Source organism: Podarcis cretensis (genome assembly GCF_951804945.1).
Source record: "Podarcis cretensis genome assembly, chromosome: 6".
NCBI lineage: Eukaryota > Metazoa > Chordata > Lepidosauria > Squamata > Lacertidae > Podarcis > Podarcis cretensis.
This window is the reverse complement of record NC_137175.1, coordinates 13,520,623-13,541,656: the sequence shown is the minus strand read 5'-3', so window position 1 is coordinate 13,541,656 and position 21,034 is coordinate 13,520,623. Positions and strand designations below refer to the sequence as shown.

At 46.1% G+C, this 21,034-nt stretch overlaps 1 protein-coding gene and 1 long non-coding RNA gene across 5 annotated transcripts in view; one reads left to right on the top strand and one right to left on the bottom strand.

The window, feature by feature from the left end:
- Positions 1-5,835, bottom strand: part of LOC307218180 — a 216,134-nt gene extending 210,299 nt beyond the window's left edge. The window contains exon 1 of the long non-coding RNA XR_013839858.1: positions 5,766-5,835. This is a non-coding gene — a long non-coding RNA (uncharacterized lncRNA). The remainder of the gene's footprint in view (positions 1-5,765) is intronic.
- PHACTR3 (phosphatase and actin regulator 3) overlaps positions 1-21,034 on the top strand; it is a 229,173-nt gene that overhangs the window by 142,824 nt on the left and 65,315 nt on the right. The window lies entirely within an intron of this gene.

Here is a 21,034-nt window from a genome sequence, read left to right as displayed (position 1 = left end):
GTTTGAACTTTGTGAGTTCCAAATCTTTAAAGCGTGTTAAGAATTCGGGATTTGGAAATCGAAACCTTATTTCTTGAGGGGACTCAGAACTGCTGTCGGGCCTAGCCTTTCGGACAGGAAGGTTGAAACTTGGTTGTGTGAAGAGTGCCAAGGCCCAAGAAGTCTAGATTGGTGATTCATGCACAGTCAAAGCTAAAGCAAGGAAGAGATTGCAAGCCCACTCCAGAATTACTTCACAATGGGGCATTCAATGGGCAACATCCAGCTATGGAACTCACCAACCAGAACCAAATTTTATAGGTATTTGGGTTAGGAGTTGGAGCAGGTTACAGGTAACTGCAAGAACCCAGTTTAAATGCTACTATAGTGTTTGATGTTAGCTTTGGTGTCTTTATCCTGCAGCTGAAATATTTTAAAATGGTAGAGTGGTGTAAACTCTCATGTTTCTTAATGCACTCTCTACCGCTTTAGAGCTGGGTTTGAGTTGTCGGCTAGCTGCTGTATTGGGCCACATCCTGATCCTGGATCCACTAAGCCCAACTACAAGGTCCTAGGTGGAATATTTGGGTGCTCAGTTACTTTTCTCCCCAGACTCTACTGTTGTTGATATGGGGTGTAAAGTGAGGGAGACCTGGGATGGTGCTAGCCTCCTTCATTGGTCATCAGAGTCACTCTCGGAGGTGCCTGTGGTTTGGTCCACAATAGTTTGTGTTTGACAGCTTTCAAATATCAAGAGGAAGGTGGAACAGCTATGGACCTTATAAATGCATGAATGGGGGGGGCATATTGTATCATATGTACTATCTGATAAAAAGGCAAAGTCCACGTATGGGATCATTTGGAAAGAATGTGAAAACAAACCTGCCAACAGCATGTCTTTGTGCAATATCATGTCTTTATACATACCTAAGAAGCCATATGGAGCAGAAGAGGGAGGGAGGGAAGCTGCTCTATAAAATCAGAAGAGGTAGAAACTTAAGGGACAGATGCAAAGCTTGTTAGAAGAGATCGGGCTCCTGTGGCGGTATGAAGGCAGCCTTCTACCTTTTGCAGTTTGGTAACTTTTGGAGCACTCAGTCTTTTTCTAAACCTACCGTCTCCCTGCATGCATCACTGGCTTCCTGTAGCTGCAACAACTCAATCATTTCCTCTCCTCCTCAGCTCTCTTTGGGTATCATTCATGCCTGCACACTGTGAGTCACCTTGCTTTGGAGCAGGGTTACTGCTGAACCAAATCTAAGTTGAGAGGTAGCCAACAAGGTGCGCTCTGGATATTGTTAGACTCCAGCTCCCATCTGACCCAGGTTAGGTTAGGTTAGGTAGGTTAGGTTAGGTTAGGTTAGGTTAGGTTAGGTTAGGCTAGGCTAGGCTAGGCTAGGCATGGCTAGGCTAGGCATAGCTAAGCACGGCACTGCTTCACTCAACTGGAGTCTAGAGTAGCTTAAAGGGACAACAAATCACAATACACAATAAAAATCCATTAAAATGAAACAAATATGCTAAAGGTGGCCAGTGGTTAAGGATGACAGACGTTGTTGTCCAACGTCATCAAGAGGGCAGCACATTGACTGCCCCTTATTTAAGGTTTAATCTGAAGCTGCATGAGGCCACCGCCTTGGTGAAGCTAAGCAAGTCTGGGTTGAACCAGTGCCCAGGTGAATGACTACCTGGAAGCTTCTTGAAAAGGAAGGTTGCAGGATGTGGTGTTGGAAGGATTCTACTGATCTCCTTGTATGCACAGGTGGGGTATTTCATCTGCTATTTCCCCATGTGCTTCAGAGACAAGGTGGCAGGGGAAGAACTTGCATAGCGTGAAGAAACTGATCATTTGTTTTGCAGCTATGAAATGTTCTCAATGGATCTAAATTAGGGTTTTTCACACATGAATGTACTTCACTTGGCGTTATCATACCTGTTGATAAGCAGTTGGTTATGTGAACCCGCCTTCCCTGAAAACCGGTCTCTCTGAGATTATGTCAGGTGTCATGAAACTCCATCTGTTCGATATGTGGCTGCTTCACACATGCAAAGCATTGCTTGGGTTTCAAGCATGTGTGTCTGGCGTCACCCTGATAATTGTGTGGGTGTGCCCAAGAAGTACTCACTCTCCAGAAAACTGATCCCACACAGAAAGTGCAGGAAAGTAGTTCACCTGAAGATGATGGCTGAGCTTGTTCTCTACCTGTTTCAAGCTGTTTAGATGTTGGTTGCTATTTGTTAATTTAGGCCACATTTCTACTATGGTAAATGTGGACACTTTGGAGAAAGAAACATGTGGGTCAGAACTAGGGATGGGGACATGTACAAAAATGCATGCACTTGGGTAAAAAGGTGCATAAAAATGAGTATATTGGTGGAAATAGTGTGCAAAAAATGCATTGTATTAGGAGAAATTACTTTGCAAAAAATGAGCATTTTTGGCAAAATTGCAAACAAATTTATGAGAAGTTTGCATTAAAATGCTGCTGAATTCTCCTGAATACTTTTTTAAAAATCATACTCTCGTGTGGAAATAAGGAGAACTGAATTAAGGGCTGGGAAATAAGAAACTGGGGAAAACCAAAATGGACAGATTCACCCACCCTTGGTTGGAATGAAGAGATTCTGTGTTAGGGATTCCCTAAAGCAAATGCGTTGAAAAATGGAGGGAGCAAAATCTCATCAGAATGGCATGGAAGAGGTACAACTGTGGCACTTGGCTTGGATGCCTTGAATACAGACTCAAGTGGCTCTGGGTGCTCTTGAAATCAGAACTATGATTGCACTTGTTCTCAGTGCCCAGTGACTTGATTTCAGTCTTCCAGCTGGCGGAAGGTTTATATAAAATTATGAATCGTTTGCACAGCATAAATAAGCTGTATGTTCCCATTCTAATGGTTGCTAACCCAGTCCCAACAAAGCAATGCGTTGATTCTAAACTTGTATTTAAGCCATCTGTAATGCCGTCTGCTGTGTCGATCTAATTTTAACACACTTCTAATTTCTTCAGTGTGCTATATTTTTTAAATAAAAATAAAAATAAGCAGGCGCTTTGCCTAATATGGACTTAAGGGGAATTAGTGATGGGTGAGCCCTCCCCACAACTCAGTTTGAAATAGGCCTACTTCAGAAGAGTTAATCTAGGCTTCACTCCAATAAGCTCATTTCAACTCTGCTCCCATTTGAGCTACTGTCCCATTGAACTTAAGAACATTAGAAGAGCCTTGCTTGGTCAGGCAACGGTCCATCTCATCCACCATCCTGTTCTCATTAGGGCCAGCCAGATGCCTATGGAAAGACTGCAAGAAGGACCTTAGCCCAAAAATTCTTTTTTTTAAAAAAAAATAATATTTATTAAAATTTTCAAGGGTTACAAAAAGCAAAATCAAAAACAATAACACCAAACAAATACAAAACAACACATCACAACAAGAAAAAGAGAAAAAAAAACCCACAACTAATCTTCCCAACTTATTTTTCATTCGCTTATTTCCTTCACCTCCTCACACCTCCCTTTTTTGTATTCTAATTCAATTATCTATTTCAGCAAATCCTTTCCATCTTTCCCAGTTTTTGTTCTGTAATTTATCTCAATATAATGTAACTTTACTTTCCCTCCTTTCACCAATTTTTTTCTTTTTTCCCCTTTAACCTTATTTTAAGATTAAAACTAAAATGCTTGTATGTGTTTAACTCCTTATAACATTTCTGCTAAGTCCATAAAATATCAATCCATCATTTTTCTATCACTCATTAATTTTGCGATATTTCTATATATAAACTTTAAGTTTTCCAATCTTCTTCCATCAACTCCTCTCCCTGGTTTCGGATTCTGCCAGTCCTTTCCGTCAATTCCATATAGTCCATCAACCTGGAGATCTTATGTCTGAGGCTCTTAACTCTTTTTTGTGTCCCTTCCGCAGATCTTCTTCATATTCTTTAATGCTTGAGAGCAAGTCTCGAGAGAGCTCCATCCTAACATTACTTTTATTCCTTCTGGACAGTTCAGCCAAATTTCCATAGTTGAAGCTAGGGTTTATACAGTGTTTCAGGATGTATTTCAAAATTCCTCCAGATCCAAAGGCCCCCAAAACTTCAATCTCCTTCAAATCCAAGTCCATGTCCCAAAAGTAAATTAATCCCTGGATAGAGAGATCTTTCCAACTTTCCTTCTTCAGTCCAAGCTGGGATCCCTTAGCACAAAAATTCTGTCCCCACTCATGAAACTTAGCAACTGAGATTCAGAGGCCTACTGCTTTTGACAGTGCAGCTCATTGCATTCTAATAATGTCACGGGGAACAAGACCCTCAAAGCCCTACTACGGTCTCGATTTCTTGAACTAGTTGAAGGGGGCAGCTGTGGAAAGGTCATAGAATCATAGAATTGTAGAGTTGGAAGGGACCCAAGGATCGTCTAATCCAGCCAGTATGGTATAGTGGTTAAGAGCAGTGGACTCGTAATCTGGGGAACCGGGTTCGTGTCTCTGCTCCTCCACCTGCAGCTGCTGGGTGACCTTGGCTAGTCACACTTCTCTGAAGTCTCTCAGCCTCACTCACCTCACAGAGTGTTTGTTGTAGGGGAGGAAGGGAAAGGAGAATGTTAGCCGCTTTGAGACTCCTTCGGGTAGTGATAAAGCGGGATATCAAATCCAAACCTCCTCCTCCTCCTCCTCCTCCTCCTCCTCCTCCTCCTCCTCCTCTTCTTCTTCTTCTTCTTCTTCTTCTTCTTCTTCTTCTTCTTCTTTTTCGTTGCAAAGGTCTCAGCCTTGATGCCTGCCTCCCATACCCTCCAACAATTCTCAATTGTTGAGCCAGTGTGGTGTAGTGGTTAAGAGCGGTGGACTCGTAATCTGGGGAACCGGGTTCGTGTCTCCGCTCCTCCACATGCAGCTGCTGGGTGACCTTGGGCCAGTCACACTTCTCTGAAGTCTCTCAGCCCCACTCACCTCACAGAGTGTTTGTTGTGGGGGAGAAAGGGAAAGGAGAATGTTAGCTGCTTTGAGACTCCTTCGGGTAGTGATAAAGCGGGATATCAAATCCAAACTCTTCTTCTTCTTCTTCTTCCAACATTCCTAAGATGAAAATAGAGACATTTCTCACTCCCCCTCCCAACTGACCCTCCTTGCCCCCCCCCTTTATATGTCCTCCCACCCATAGAGCATTTCCTATCAGAAGAAGGGCAAGTGCCACCATCGCCACACCAATGGGACACAGAACACACAGCCTCTGCTGACCTGAGAAAACCCATTCTAGTCTTTGGTAGATTTACAAAAAAAGAAGAAGAAAGCCCACACTTTGAGGGTATGGTCTCCTCCTCTGCTGCATCTAGGAAAGCATTTGAGATATAATTTGCAAAGCTTCCCAGATCAATCTCTTGAGCTAGGAAATACAGTGGTACCTCGGGTTACATACACTTCAGGTTACATACGCTTCATGTTACACACTCCGCTAACCCAGAAATAGTGCTTCAGGTTAAGAACTTTGCTTCAGGATAAGAACAGAAATTGGGCTCTGGCAGCGCGGCGGCAGCAGGAGGCCTCATTAGCTAAAGTGGTGCTTCAGGTTAAGAACAGTTTCAGGTTAAGAACAGACCTCTGGAACGAATTAAGTACTTAACCCAAGGTACCACTGTACTGGGAATTTCCTTTCCTATGATTTACCAGTAGCAGTGGAGGAGCAACCAGGCCTTAAGCCCAAAGTCTCCACTGCTGCAAACTCTCCTCACCTCTGGTCTATTCATCCCCCTTGACAGGGTATCGGTCAATTGTGAATGTCTGATGTTTTACAAATTTTTTATATGTGCTGTAAGCCACCTGGAGTAGCTGGGGAAACCCAGCCAGATGGGCAGGGTATAAATGATATTATTATTATTATTATTATTATTATTATTATTATTATTAAAAATGGGCAATAGGGCTTAGGGCTTATGGTGAAGGAGATAAAAGAGAAATGTTCTGAGACCAGCAAGACCTACTTGCCATTAGATCTAGGGCAGGGTAGTCAACATGATGTCCTTCACATGCTGTTTGTCTCCAGCTCCCATCAACCACAGCCAACATAACCCGCAGTCATGCCCAACAGCATCCTGCAGGCACTATATTGGCTATCCCTGTTCTAATGTTCTTTTATTAGAATAAGGGAAATTGAGAACTTACACCAACTTTCTTTTCCATCTTTGCTTCAGCTTGTAAAATATTATTCTGCTTAGTTGTTTCGTAGTTCTTAGAATGAGCATGTGCTGAGTTCATTCTTATTATTCTAAGCACAATCTGATCTATGTTGCTTATCTCTCCCTCTGCCTTGATGTTGGGCTCTTCATATGTAGATTCCCTTCTGGTTCTGTGGGGGTGGGGGGAGTAATTATCACCTTAATTTGTTTATGACAATATATCTGCTTGGGTGAAATTTAGATATAAATGAAACAGAAGTCCTGTACATCTCAGCATCGTGGGGAAGAGTGTCACCAGGTGACCCATGTTGTGTGCCTGCTCTGTTTGCTGTCTAAGTAGTGATTATGAACAGGCAACTTCAAGACCCTTCCTGCTCTGCTTATGTCAGATTCTTTGTAGAATCTTAAAACTGCAAAGTTGGAAGGGACCCTGAGAATCATTTAATCCAACCCCCTGCAAGGCAGCTGTCCCGTATGGGGACCGAACCTGCGACCTTGGTGTTGTCAACACCATGCTCTAACTAGTGGGTTTGGGCAGGACATCACTTCAAACAGAGGGCTGACTTCTGTAAAGTAGAATGCATGGCTACCTTGATTTAGACACTCAGGAAAATTAGAAAAGAAAAGTCCTTCCTGATCTGCGCTACTTCAGGCTGTTATGCATCGGGAATGGAGAGGGTGCAGACAGGGAGAGAATCACATTTTTGGCTTCCTTGCTCATAAAATATCCAGCACATTAGGCTTAGTTCCACCTTCGCACAGCTGCTCTTCCAGTGTTTGTGTTCAAGTGCTAGAGCAGCCAGCCTCTGATTTAAGGGCTGCAGCTCAGAGCTAGAGCATCTGCTTTCCATGCAGAAGGTCCCAGGTCCAATACCTGGAATCTCCAGGTAGGGATGGGAGAGATGCAACCCTGGAGAGCCCCTGCCAGTCAGAGCTAGATGGGCCAATGATCTGGCTCAGTCTAAGGCAGCTTCCTATGTTCCTATGTATGGGACTGTGTTCTACGTTTAGAGAAGTCCTGTGTTAGCCAAGTGTAAAGGACTCAGCTGTGCAGCTCTTCCTATGCTGGGAAAACAAAATATTCCTAGGGGGCGGGGAATCACTTTCTGAACTGCTCATTAAAACACAAAGCTAAATTTGGATAAATTTGCAAACATGAATATTTTAACCACGGCTTGTTGGGGGGAAAGAAATCTATGTTGAGGACCTCCTACGCATTGGCTCGTAGAGCAGTAAGAAACTAATTGCAGAAATCCAGCCCTCACTCCTGTTTATTAAATATTGAAAGTGTGAATCGTCTCTCAAAGAAATATCTTAGTGGGACGCAGGTGGCGCTGTAGTCTAAACCACTGAGCCTCTTGGGCTTGTCGATCAGAAGGCCGGCAGTTCGAATCCCTGCGACGGGGTGAGCTCTCGTTGCTCAGTCCCTGCTCCTGCCAACCTAGCAGTTCGAAAGCATGTCAAAGTGCCAGTAGATAAATAGATACCACTCCGGCGGGAAGGTAAACAGCGTTTCCGTGTGCTGCTCTGGTGTCGGTGTTCCGTTGCGCCAGAAGTGGCTTAGTCATGCTGGCCACATGACCCGGAAAAACTGTGGACAAACGCCAGCTCCATCGGCCTGTAAAGCGAGATGAGCACCGCAACCCCAGAGTCGTCCACAACTGGACTTAACTGTCAGGGTTCTTTTACTGTTTCCTTTACCTTTAATTCTTAGTTGTTGAGAAATGCTAATGAGCTAGTAAAGGCTGAGGATCCTCAAAGCATTCGCCATCCTGCCCCACAAAACAGTACCTACTGTAACTAAACTGAAAAATGTTCTGCTGTGGTTCAGAAGCGGGTCCCAGTTGTCACCGCTGCTTCTCTGCTGAGAGAAGAGTTTTGTGTCCACCCTGCTGTTCTACTTCTTTCTTAGAAAGGTAAAGGACGCGGGTGACACTGTGGTCTAAACCACTGAGCCTCTTGGGCTTGTCGATCAGAAGGTTGGCGGTTTGAATCTGTGCAATGGGGTGAGCTCCCGTCGCTCTGTCCCAGCTCCTGCCAACCTAGGTGTTCGAAAGCACACCAGTGCAAGTAGATAAATAGGTACCACTGCAGTGGGAAGGTAAATGGCGTTTCCGTGTGCTCTGGTTTCCATCACTGTGTTCTGTTGTGCCAGGAGCGGTTTAGTCATGTTGTCCACATGACCCGTTTGTCTGTGGACAAACGCCAGCTCCCTTGACCTGAAAGCGAGATGAGTGCTGCAAACCCATAGCTGCCTTTGATTGGACATAACCATCCAGGGGTCCTTTACTTTCTCTCTGAGAAGTATGTCTAATTGCAGCCTGAAGTGGTCAGTCTTGAAAGTGCCACACAGGATCGTTAACAAGGGATCACATAAATTTCAGAGCTATGGGAAAAGATTTCCCTTTCCCCTTTCCCTGGCTTATTCATGTCCACCCCCCTCCCCCTGAATGTGGAATCAGGGAGGCGGGGAGACTAGAGCCACAGCCCCATAGCAGACAGAAGAGTAAGCATCATGAGTAACATTTCCCGTCCCTCCAAATCATCCAAAACTATTCTCATCTCTACAGCCAGGAAGATGCCAAGCTGTCTCCCCTGCTGAACGCTTGGGGTCCCTTCATGTTGGGGAAGTTGTTTACGAGATGAGATGGAGAGGAACAGGGTTTCTGAGGTGCTTTTCGTTCCCTCTGCAACATCACCCCGTCTGAACCACCCCAAGTACTAACTGATAATAAGAGATTGCGCTCATTACTCTTCTTTCCAAAGGGCTGTTTGCTTGACATATGTTTTATGGTGTTATCATAAGATGATATCCTGTCCTTTTACAATGAAAGAAGATAAGCTTGCCCATGTTGGAACAGTGTATCGCAGGGATAGGCTTGATAAGCAATAGCTCAGCCATCTGTTGCATATTTGTTTCTGTAAGTTCTCGCTTGTCTTTCGCACAGAATTTTCAGAGTGTTTTGCAGTTAGGCTGGAGGACTGTTGAGAAGCTCAGTGAGCTGAGTTCCCCCAAATTCCACCTTCCCCCTCCTTTTCTTCACAAGATAAAACAACATGTGTGTGAGTAGCGACAATGTGAGGATTCTCCCATTTCAAATCTTGAGCTTTATAAGAATGTGAAAAAGTTGTCTTTCTCATTCAGCAAGGTGCAACTGGATGCCCCTGGAAGTTCAAAAACAAGGCTTCAGCATGATCATAGAATCATAGAATTGTAGAGTTGGAGGGACCACAAGGGTCATCCACTCCAACCCCCTGCAATGCAGGAAACTTTTGCACAATGTGGGGCTCGAACCCAGACCCTGAGATTAAGAATCCCATGATCTACTGGCTGAGCTATATTGAAGTCATTCTCTTGAGTGTACCAAGTCAAGACTGTACCAATTCTTGGCAGGACCAAGAATTCAGAGAGGTGAGAGTCGTTTGGATGAGAAGCGGACTAATTTTTATCATCTTTATTTTTAATAAGTTAAATAACCTCTGTGTAGCGCTTCTGTTTTCTTATCTTGGTAAGTCACTGCAGCCAGACCTGTTCTCCCTGAATGTCTAATACTTTTAAACAAACATAGATCTGATCTCTAGTGACCAGGGTCCCGTCTTCTGGCATCGAACTTGAGTTGGGTGAAGTGTGCTTTTTTTGGTCTGCCCTGAACCTGCCCTGAACATGGGGAGAGTGCTGTGGCTCAGTGGTAGAGCAGCTGCTTTGCGTGCAAAAGGTCCTGGGTTCAAATCCTGGGTAGGGGTGGGAGTGTCCCCTGCCCAAAACCCTGGAGAGCTGCTGCCAGTCAGTGTAGACAATACTGAACCAGATGGATCAATGGCTGTGACTCAGTAGAAGATATAAGGTCATGCCTTGTGCTCCTATGTTGTCATTTTATTTAGTGACCTCAGGTTCTAGTACGAAGCAAGAGGAAGACCAAATTCCCTCTATTCATTCTCTGCACCTGGATCATAATTTTATGGTTATAAACCAAGGTGCAAATGTCTCATGGAACTGACTTTGGGAGATGAAGCCAGACTTTAGTGACTTTGGGTCCAGCGTGATTATTCTCCCCTACAAATATATGTAGCAATAAGGGCATGTCCTTCTTCCCTGATTTAATAGGCGTATCAAGAAAATTACCCCCATTCACCACCCCCACATCATCTCTAGATAAAGTCCTATTAAATTAAATTAAATTAATAATCCTACCCAGTAACCCAGCATGATGTTTTTTTAAAAAAGAAAGTTTGGTGATTTTATCTGCACGGTTGTGTTTACATATCTTCAAATTGCTATGAGTTGGTGCTTTTCATGTAATTTGGTCATTTCATTTGTTAAATTGTATATATGTTTGCACTGTTGTATCCAGATTGCAATGGCCAATGACTGATGCGTAGAAATACATGAGTAACCTGGATCACACACACAACCATTTCAATTTCCCCTGAACTCATTGCATACCAAGAAACAGTTGGGGCATCTAAAAAAGATCCAGCAACACCCTAATTCACCTTTTCCTTGATTCCTTGTTACAGTATGTCTGAACCTGGAAAATGAATGTCTGGTGTGCTCTGATAGGGGCATTCCAGCTGATATGGGCATCCCGTTCTGACAGTACTGTCCTCTTTTGAATCACTGCTTCTCTAAGGCATGTCTTCAATCTGTTAGTCTGGCTGGCTGGCTCTTCTGGTTAATTGCTCAGGTCATCATTTCCCTTTGCCCCCATGTTTTGCTCAATCTTATATGTTTGATCCAAGGGAAGAGAAAGGCTCCTCAAACCCATGGCATTTTGGTTCCAGAGGTGAAATGTCCCACTGTTGCCCCTACAATAGGTGGGCATGAGGCTCTGCAAGGGCTTCAGCTCAAGGGAAAGCCCTTGCAAAGCTTCACTGTCAGGTGTAGGAAGTAGGAAGCAGAAATGAGTTGTTCCGCCTTCTAGAGGTAAGGCTCTGCAAGGGCTTTTCCTCAAGGGACAGCCCTTGCAAAGCCTCACCACCCTGCTGAGTGGGAGGAAGGGAGATTCGACAAGGGCTTCTCCTTCAGGAGGAATTCCAGCAAACTTTGCTACTGGCTCTATCCAACCCTAGGGGTAGAGAGAGACCAATGGCAAAGCAGAGCAGCAGAATGCCCCACTCTCCAGAGAGTGAGCTGGTGGCAGAAGCAGTGGGGTGGTTGGGCACCACCTCTTGTGTTTCCATAGCCTGAGGCAGCTGCTTCATCCTACCTCATCTGTGGGCTGGCTCTGAGTGCAGTTCTTGGACGTGAATCTGCTGCTGGGCGATGAGGTGATGGCATTCCATAGGTGGTTAGCAAGCAGTTTTTCAGGCATGGGAAAATGTATCCCCAAACCCAGAAGGCAGGGTGGGGACTTTCTTTTCATCCTGGGGGCCACGTTCCCTTCTGAGCAATCTTCTGAGGGCCACATGTCCTGGAGGGCAGGGCCAAAGGCCAAAGTGGCTGGAGCAACAGAGATAACGTTTACCTTTGTGCATTTGGCTAGTTTCAACACATGTTCCCACACCCCCTCTTGTAGGAATGGATTTAGATGCTAGGAGGGGATATATTGTTCAGTTATTAACCTTCCTTGCTGCTGTTAGTGAGATTAGAGGAATACCATCCTTTGCAGCTTAAAGAAGGTTGATTTAACTTTCTAGAAACAATAATCCAGGATGTTTTAAGGCAGGCTGGATTTTCCCGGTATTGCCCCTTTTCTCACCTTTAAAAACAACAATCACACCTGATTTTTACATAACCCTGTGTCCTGTCCTAGTTATTTCACGGCTATCACAGGACCACAAACTGCACCTGCTAGAGCAAGTCAATTTTTGAAGAAAATGCAGGAGAAGAATCTCTCCACGTAGGAATGCATGGAAGTGAAAATTGAGCATAGGTGGGTAGAAAGTTGCCATTTCACAAACTGTGGTGGAGGATTATAAAAATGCCGGTGAGGCAAGTTGTGAAACCAGGAGGGAACTTCTACAGATGGCTGATAAGGCATTCTGTGCTATGCCATGTTCAGAAGCCATGCTGCTTTGGTTAACATCGTGCATGGGAAAAATGGGAGCCAAGATGGTAGTCACAGTGTGAAATTATTGGAATGTTGCAAATATGTAGGGGATATTAGCTATCTTGCCGAGAATCTGTATTAGCTTTACTCATGCACTTGCCTTCAGGATCCCTCAGCTGCTGGAAGATGAAATAAGTCTGATAGGGAAATAATAATAATAATAATAATAATAATAATAATAATAATAATTTATTATTTGTACCCCGCCCATCTGGCTGGTTTTCCCCAGCCACTCTGGGCGGCTTCCATAAAAACCAAAAATACACTAAAATACCACAGATTAAAAACTTCCCTGAACAGGGCTGCCTTAAGATGTCTTCTGAATGTCAGGTAGTCATTTATCGCTTTGACATTGGATGGGAGGGCGTTCCACAGGGCAGGTGCCACTACCGAGAAGGCCCTCTGCCTGGTTCCCTGTAGCTTTGCTTCTCGCAATGAGGGAACCACCAGAAGGCCCTCGGCGCTGGACCTCAGCGTCCGGGCAGAATGATGGGGGTGGAGACGCTCCTTCAGGTATACTGGGCCGAGGCCGTTTAGGGCTTTAAAGGTCAACACCAGCACTTTGAATTGTGCTCAGAAAAGTACTGGGAGCCAATGTAGGTCTTTCAAGACTGGTGTTATGTGGTCTCGGCGGCTGCCCCCAGTCACCAGTCTAGCTGCCGCATTCTGGATTAGTTGTAGTTTCCGAGTCACCTTCAAAGGTAGCCCCACATAGAGCGCATTGCAGTAGTCCAAGCGGGAGATAACTAGAGCATGCACCACTCTGGCGAGACAGTCCGCGGGCAGGTAGGGTCTCAGCCTGCGTACCAGGTGGAGTTGGTAGACAGCTGCCCTGGATACAGAATTGACCTGCGCCTCCATGGACAGCTGTGAGTCCAAAATGACTCCCAGGCTGCGCACCTGGTCCTTCAGGGGCACAGTTACCCTATTCAGGACCAGGGAGTCCTCCACACCAGCCTGCCCCCTGTCCCCCAAAAACAGTACTTCTGTCTTGTCAGGATTCAACCCCAATCCATTAGCCGCCATCCATCCTCCAACCGCCTCCAGGCACTCACACAGGACCTTCACCGCCTTCACTGGTTCTGATTTGAAAGAGAGGTAGAGCTGGGTATCATCTGCATATTGATGGACACCCAGTCCAAACCCTCTGATGATCTCTCCCAGCGGCTTCATATAGATGTTAAAAAGCATGGGGGAGGGAATGGAACCCTGAGGCACCCCACAAGTGAGGGCCCAGGGGTCTGAACACTCATCCCCCCCACCACTTTCTGAACACGGCCCAGGAAGAAGGAGCGAAACCACTGTATAACAGTGCCCCCAGCTCCCAGCTAACCATGCAACTCCTAACCATGCAAGAAAGGGAAAGGAAGGCCCATTACCACCTGCCTGCTGTGTAACGTAACAAGAAGGCCCTGAACAGAGGGACAGACTTAAGTATGGCTTGAACCCAGTGGTCCAGATTCAGCATTCTCTAACCACCAGTGCAAGGGCTATTGCACAAGCATAATGGTTGTACAATATGAAATTCAGTGAAATGGTTGCACTAGTGCAACAGGAAGAATCAGGGCTACAGCAGTTTGTTGTGCAACCATCCACAAGAACCCTGCTGGCTTCCTGCACCTTCTCTTATGCAAGCCATTCCACTGGTACAACCAGCACATTTTGTGCTTAGACTTTTACACATTGCTTGGACTTTAGCTTGGTGCTCCCTAGAATTCTCCCCCATATTCTTCAGTTTCAGCTCTATGCAGAAAGCCTAGCTTATCCCATATTCCAGCCCTATTTTACCACTGATAGGGCAATTAGGGTTACTTCATATGTGACCTCAGCAATGTCTTTCTGCTCTTGGGTGTCCAGTAGCATTGAATCGACTAAAATATGCTCATGCCAAAAAATCATCTTAAAATGGGATTCACTTCCCGGTGCTCACAAAAAACCCCACAAAATGAAGTTAGCAGTTTCAGCTCAGCTTTAGTACTGATAAGGCAAGTAGTTTTTAAGATACATCATCATCTCTTAAATATTTGATTGCCTGTGTAAAAAAACTGAGCTCCTGATACTGCTTCTAAGACACACAACATGCTTCAGGGTGGAGACCCTCCTTGTTGAAGCAAGAATTTTAAAAAAATGCTTCCATGACTAAGGCACTTAAATAAAATAAACTTGGTAAGTGTGGCTATATTTCAAGACTCGCTTCTGTGCATGACTCTTGAAGACGCCCTCGTTTTTGCGTGATGTATAGAGTAAGCTCAAGCGATTCGGGAGGGGGCAAACACCCGTGACACAGCCCCATGCCTAGGTTCGGTCCCCAGGATCTCCCTAGAAGGACCCCTGCCTGAATCTCTGGACAGAGGTGAACTAGAGGGACCAAGAGTCTGACTCGTCTAAGGCAGCTTCCTATGTTCAACAGAGGTCTTTAAACAGGGTGGACTACCCATCAAAGTCACCTAGGACAGTGCCATGCTGCCACCACTTTGCTGCAGTGTGTCAGGTACTGGATGGATGAAGAGGAGTGGTGGAAACTGTGGGAATGTTTAGGGATGCGGGGGAGGATATATTGTCTTCTCTTTACAAGTTCAACAAAATCAGCAGAGTTAACATTCCCCTTTTTTTAAACACACGCACAGCAGATAGCTTGCTCAGACTTGTTAGAGTCTCTGTGAATATTTCCTGCTATTTTCCCCATTTAATCCCTCCTAAAATAAGAAGTAGAGACATCACCTTGCCAACAAAGGTCCGTATAGTTAAAGCTATGGTTTTCCCAGTAGTGATGTATGGAAGTGAGAGCTGGACCATAAAGAAGGCTGATCGCCGAAGAATTGATGCTTTTGAATTATGGTGCTGGAGGAGACTCTTGAGAGTCCCATGGACTGCAAGAAGATCAAACCTCTCCATTCTGAAGGAAATCAGCCCTGAGTGCTCACTGGAAGGACAGATTGTGAAGCTGAGGCTCCATTACTTTGGCCACCTCATGAGAAGAGAAGACTCCCTGGAGAAGACCCTGATGTTGGGAAAGATGGAGGGCACAAGGAGAAGGGGGCGACAGAGGACGAGATGGTTGGATAGTGTTTTCGAGGTTACCAGCATGAGTCTGACCAAGCTGCGGGGGGCAGTGGAGGACAGGAGTGCCTGGCGTTCTCTGGTCCATGGGGTCACGAAGAGTCGGACACGACTAAACGACTAAACAACAACAAAATAAGATGTTACACAGTCTTCTGTAAAGTATAAAACGTTTGCTCACAAGTAATCATCTGTTCACACAGAGGTTCCCAGAAGGCAGACTTAAAAGGTTAGAACATAGTTTAAATGTGGTGACTATCTCCTTATGGGAGAAAGCCCCCCTTTTCTTCTCTTGGCCTGGAGCCAAGGGTGCATTTTAGTAGTGCTGTTGTTAAGATGGCATCGATAGAGACAAGAGAGACAAGATGGTCGCCAGCCTATGGCTCTGGTTCTTTCTTACTTCAGGAGAGGCCACGCCCATCTCAAGTTACACATCTCAAGTTTTGTCTCAGTCCTGGAAAGCAGGAAGTTCCGGCTGGAGGACTGAGACAACCTTCATGTCTACTCTAGCAATGTTGTGGCACTCACTGTGGGGGAGACACGGTGGCGTGGGTGCACGCAGGCTCCGTGCTGCCCAAACGGTCCACCCGCTGCCTCCCCCCGGCTGTAGGGTGGCTGAGTGGGAGGAGGCAGGCAGACTCCGGAGGCCCCACGGTGCACCCCACCACTATGGGCAGCTCGCCCTATCCCTGGGCACACCGCCCCAGGTGCCTGATCTGCTTCCTCCACTGCTGCCTGGATCCTTGTGGTGGGAAACTGGACACACTCTTGAGGAGGGGAAGGGCTATGAAGTACCAGAGGCTAGGAGTCTGGAGGATGGATGAAGAGGAGAAAACAGGCAGTTGCCCCAGCACAGGGCAGAGACAGGAAACAGGCAGCTCCACCACAGAGCCACCCTGATAGCTTCTCTACTGATAGCCTGCAAGTCCCTCCCCCTCTAATAATAATAATAATAATAATAATAATAATAATAATAAATTATTTATGCCCCGCCCATCTGGCTGGGTTTCCCCAGTCACTCTGGGCAGCTTCCAACAGAATATTAAAATACAATAATTAAACACAGGTGGCGCTGTGGGTTAAAGCCTCAGCGCCTAGGACTTGCCGATCGAAAGGTCGGCGGTTCGAATCCCTGCGGCGGGGTGCGCTCCCGCTGCTCGGTCCCAGCGCCTGCCAACCTAGCAGTTCGAAAGCACCTCCGGGTGCAAGTAGATAAATAGGGACCGCTTACCAGCGGGAAGGTAAATGGCGTTTCCGTGTGCGGCTCTGGCTCGCCAGAGCAGTGATGTCACGCTGGCCACGTGACCCGGAAGTGTCTCCGGACAGCACTGGCCCCTGGCCTCTTGAGTGAGATGGGCGCACAACCCCAGAGTCTGTCAAGACTGGCCCGTATGGGCAGGGGTACCTTTACCTTTACCTTTAATTAAACAGAAGAAGGAATCTGTTGCATGCCACAGAGCAGAGAGCCAGGCAGAAACAGAGAGGCTCCTTTGGGGCTCGCTGGGGACAGAGAGAGGGGCCTGACATAGATGGGTAGGGAGTGGCGGGGGAGTTATAAGCCAGTCCAGGCAGCTGCTTCATCTAGACAAGTGCAACCCTTAGAAGTCTCTGTGCTCAGTGGCGGAGCTTCATGCTCCGGCACCAGGGGTGGAGAGCAGGCAGGAGCGTGGCTGGCACACATCCCAGGGGCATGCCGTGCCACCTGTGGGGGCGTGGTGCCCAGTGTGGGGGGCAGCTGCGATGGTACCCCACCGGGATCATGGTGCCAGGGGCGAAGCCATCCCCCCGCCCCCTCTTCCTCCGCCAGTGTCTGTGCATTCTCTGTTCTGCTTCCTTAGTAAAAAACACACACCTAACTGTAAGTTACCCAGTGTTTCACTGTCTTTCTCTGATCTGTGAACAACCTGTTCTCCTTGTCAGCTCCCTGACACAGTGGTTGGAATCCTGTTTAAAGTTAGTGAAAAGTCTGCACACCTGTCGTGTGAAAGTGTTTAGACCCAGGAAGACTGGCCAACATGATTTACCAGCTACTACTGCCTTCCCAGAAACCCAAAGCCATGTGTCTCTATGTCCCGAAAATGTAGGCGGGATGGTGAGAAGGTGGGAAGTATCTGGCAGGCCAGCCAGTGAGGTGGGTGAGAATAAATCCGGTATGGAGTGTCTGCGGGTGAGCATGGCATGTTCTCTAATAACACAATATGCCCAGTGACACACAGATTCCCATTGACTTTCAGGACTCAGCAGGTTCCGTTCATTTTGTGAAACAGAAGGTGCTGAGATTACCCCACACCAGCGGAACTGAAGAGCACATGCTGCCGAAAGCATGCCTCATCCATCCAAAATAGAGCTGGGCTATTTAAAGCCCTCTTAATCAATACGCATATCATAGAAGGGAGAAATGTTGACAGAACAAAAGGTAGCCACATGCTCTAGAGAAACTATCTTTCCCAAGTGGGGGAAGTCCTTGTCTGTATTTACCGTATTTTTCGCTCTATAAGACGCGCCAGACCACAAGACTCACCTAGTTTTTGGAGGAGGAAAACAAGAAAAAAAATATTCTGAATCTCAGAAGCCAGAACAGCAAGAGGGATCGCTGCGCAGTGAAAGCAGCAATCCCTCTTGCTGTTCTGGCTTTTGGGATAGCTGCGCAGCCTGCATTCGCTCCATAAGACGCACACACATTTCCCCTTACTTTTTAGGATGGGAAAAGTGAGTCTTATAGAGCAAAAAATACGGTAATCTTATCTATTATTTCTAATTGTTAAATTCCTGTACCACCCTTCATCCGAGGATCACTGGGTGGTTTGCAGTATGAAGTCTGTAACGCCCAGAAAGACCTGAGACTGGCTTTTGCAAACAAACAACACACCCCATGTTCCCAAGAGACTGCATTTCCTATGCCAGAAAGAGGCTCTGAAATCCAGCCTCCCCGCTGAGTAAACCGAGAGGAAAGGATGTGCTGGTGTTTAGCTTAGTCATAGGAAATGTTTTCTCATGGTTGCCACCCTTATGACGCCATGTTATTTTTCAGGAGAAATTTGCTAGCAAACACCTCTTCTTTGTCACGTGTATGTAAGGGCCACGTGCAACGTGCACCATGGCACAGAGACAGAGGGCTAAATGGGGTTCTGGCATCGATGTATTGGTATTGCAGGGGTGTCTGGGAGCCCACTTGCAAATGCATTAGGTTAAATGATCTCATACACATTACCAAATTCTGGAATGCACCAAATCTTAAACCAGATTTTATTAGTCCAGCAAAGTTAGGTTTATTTTTACTGATCGGCTTAAAGTACAGTACAGTGGTGCCCCGCAAGACGAATGCCTCGCAAGACGAAAAACTCGCTAGACGAAAGGGTTTTCCATTTTTCAAGGTGCTTCGCAAGACGAATTTCCCTATGGGCTTGCTTCGCAAGACGAAAACGTCTTGCGGATTTGCTTCCTTTTTCGTAAAACCGTTAATACCCGGGCAATCCGCGCTCCGCAAGACGAAAAAATCGCAAGACGAAGCAACTCGCGGAATGAATTAATTTCGTCTTGCAAGGCACCACTGTATTGTTCTAGGTTTGGGGACTCAGTCTGGGTGATACCTGTGAGTCCTTCCCAAACCTATGATCCTAGACTCTAGGAGAGGAAATCTGCTGAACCAGCCAAATTAGGTCCTTACTTAAGGTAATGGCCTTAGCTAGCCAGTTAAGTTCTGCCGTTTACATTAGAAAGAGGTTGCCTTGTTGTCATAGAGACAAATAAGTGGGCTTTGGTCTAGTGGTCAAGAAGGCAGTTTCTGCACATGCTGTAGAGGGAAGTTAGAGGCTGATGGGGCTCATCAATGTGGGAAGGTAACCCATCTAGGAGAACTCTGATCTTAAACCTCTGCTGCCTTGCGGGATATCTTCGGGAGAAGAAAGGGCTAAGGCAGGGGGTAGGCAACCTAAGGCCCCGGGCCCAGATCCGGCCCAATTGCTTTCTAAATCTGGCCTATGGACAGTCCGGGAATCAGCGTGTTTTTACATGAGTAGAATGTGTGCTTTAATTTAAAATGCATCTCTGGGTTATTTGTGGGGCATAGGAATTTGTTCATTCCCCCCCCTCCAAAAAAAAAAAAAAAATACAGTCTGACCCACCACATGGTCTGACGGATGGTGGACCTGGCTGAAAAAGGTTGCTGACCCCTGGGCTAAGGAGTAAACCCTACACAAATCCAGAGTGGAGTAGCCATGAATTTATCTGATCCTCTTTTAAATCCAACCAAGTTGGTGGCCATCACTGCCTCTTGTGGGAACAAGTTCCACTGTTTATCTATGTGCTGTGTAAAGAAATACTTTCTCTTGTCTGCCCTGAATCTTCCAACATGTAAGGTAAAGGTAAAGGGATCCCTGACCGCTAAGTCCAGTCGCAGGCGACTCTGGGGTTGTGGTGCTCATCTCGCTATATTGGCTGAGGGAACCGGCATACAGCTTCTGGGTCATGTGGCCAGCATGTCTAAGCCACTTCTGTCAAACCAGAGCAGCACACGGAAACGCTGTTTACCTTCCCGCTGGAGTGGTTTCTATTTATCTACTTGCACTTTGACGTGCTTTCAAACTGCTAGGTTGGCAGGAGCTGGGACCGAACAATGGGAGCTCACCCCATCGCTGGGATTTGAACCTCCGACCTTCCGATCGGCAAGCCCTAGGCTCTGTGGTTTAGACCACAGTGCCACCCCCGTCCCTAGGCTTCCAAAATGTAGCTTCACTGGAAATGTAGCTTCACTGGAAATGTAGCTTCACTGCTGCTCAGATGGATTAGCCAGAGGTATGAAATGGTTCGATCCAGCAAAGCATGGGCAAAGCCAATGTCATCCCATTGCGGGATATGTGTTGTGTTTCCCAGTTGGTACCTTGTCTGCTTTCTTATAAACCAAGCCAGGCCACTGTTGCCATAGCAATAGTTTCCCCCCTCCTCCCAGCCATCTCTGAAATGGAAGTGTTCTCTGTTTCACCCATATTTCTCCTCTCTTTAGGCTGCCTCTCAAATTAATTTGTCTGTCCCTGATGCCCAAGGCCATTGCACATTTTGGTAATACTCCATTGTCTTCGAGACAAGCCTTGTTCTGCTCTTGGAAGGCTCCTGGCATTCTGTGTAAACCCTTCATTATCCTCCCTGAGTGTAGATAATGAACCCTCAGTGGCATTAAAGGGCATTAAAGGAATTGAGCCTTTTGTGACAAGAGGTTAAAAAAAGGAGACATGGGTAATGACGATTATTTACCATAAGAGCTTCTTAGAATTCTGGCTGCACACTATCCTGCAAGGGACCCCTTCATCCATCAGCTAACCAAGCCCCCGGGGGAGTGAAAAGTGTCTTTTCCGTGAAGAGAGATAGTGAGAGAAGAAGGGGTGAAGGGAGAGACAAGTCTTTTTGATTAGATTTAGAGCATGGCTAAGAATGGACGAATTATTGGGCTAAGTGTTGTTTTCGTGGGACAATTTGTACAACCCGAGCCAGAGATGTCCCATTATTGCTTAATGTTGAGATGAAAACTGAGATTCCTAGAACAAATTATACACCTGCATTTTCTACTTCATGTACTTTTGAACTTGCTCAAGTATTTTTCATAAGACACGATGCATTAAGTGGTTCTCAGCTGTGGTGTCTAGACTCTCACAGACTTGTTGTTTTTGTCTTTTATCTGTATTTTGAGGGTAGCGGGTTGGGGAAGGCTATTTAACTTACCCAGCTTTATTTTTTAAAAAACCCAGTTGTCTTGTTAATACAGTGGTGCCTTGGAAGTTGA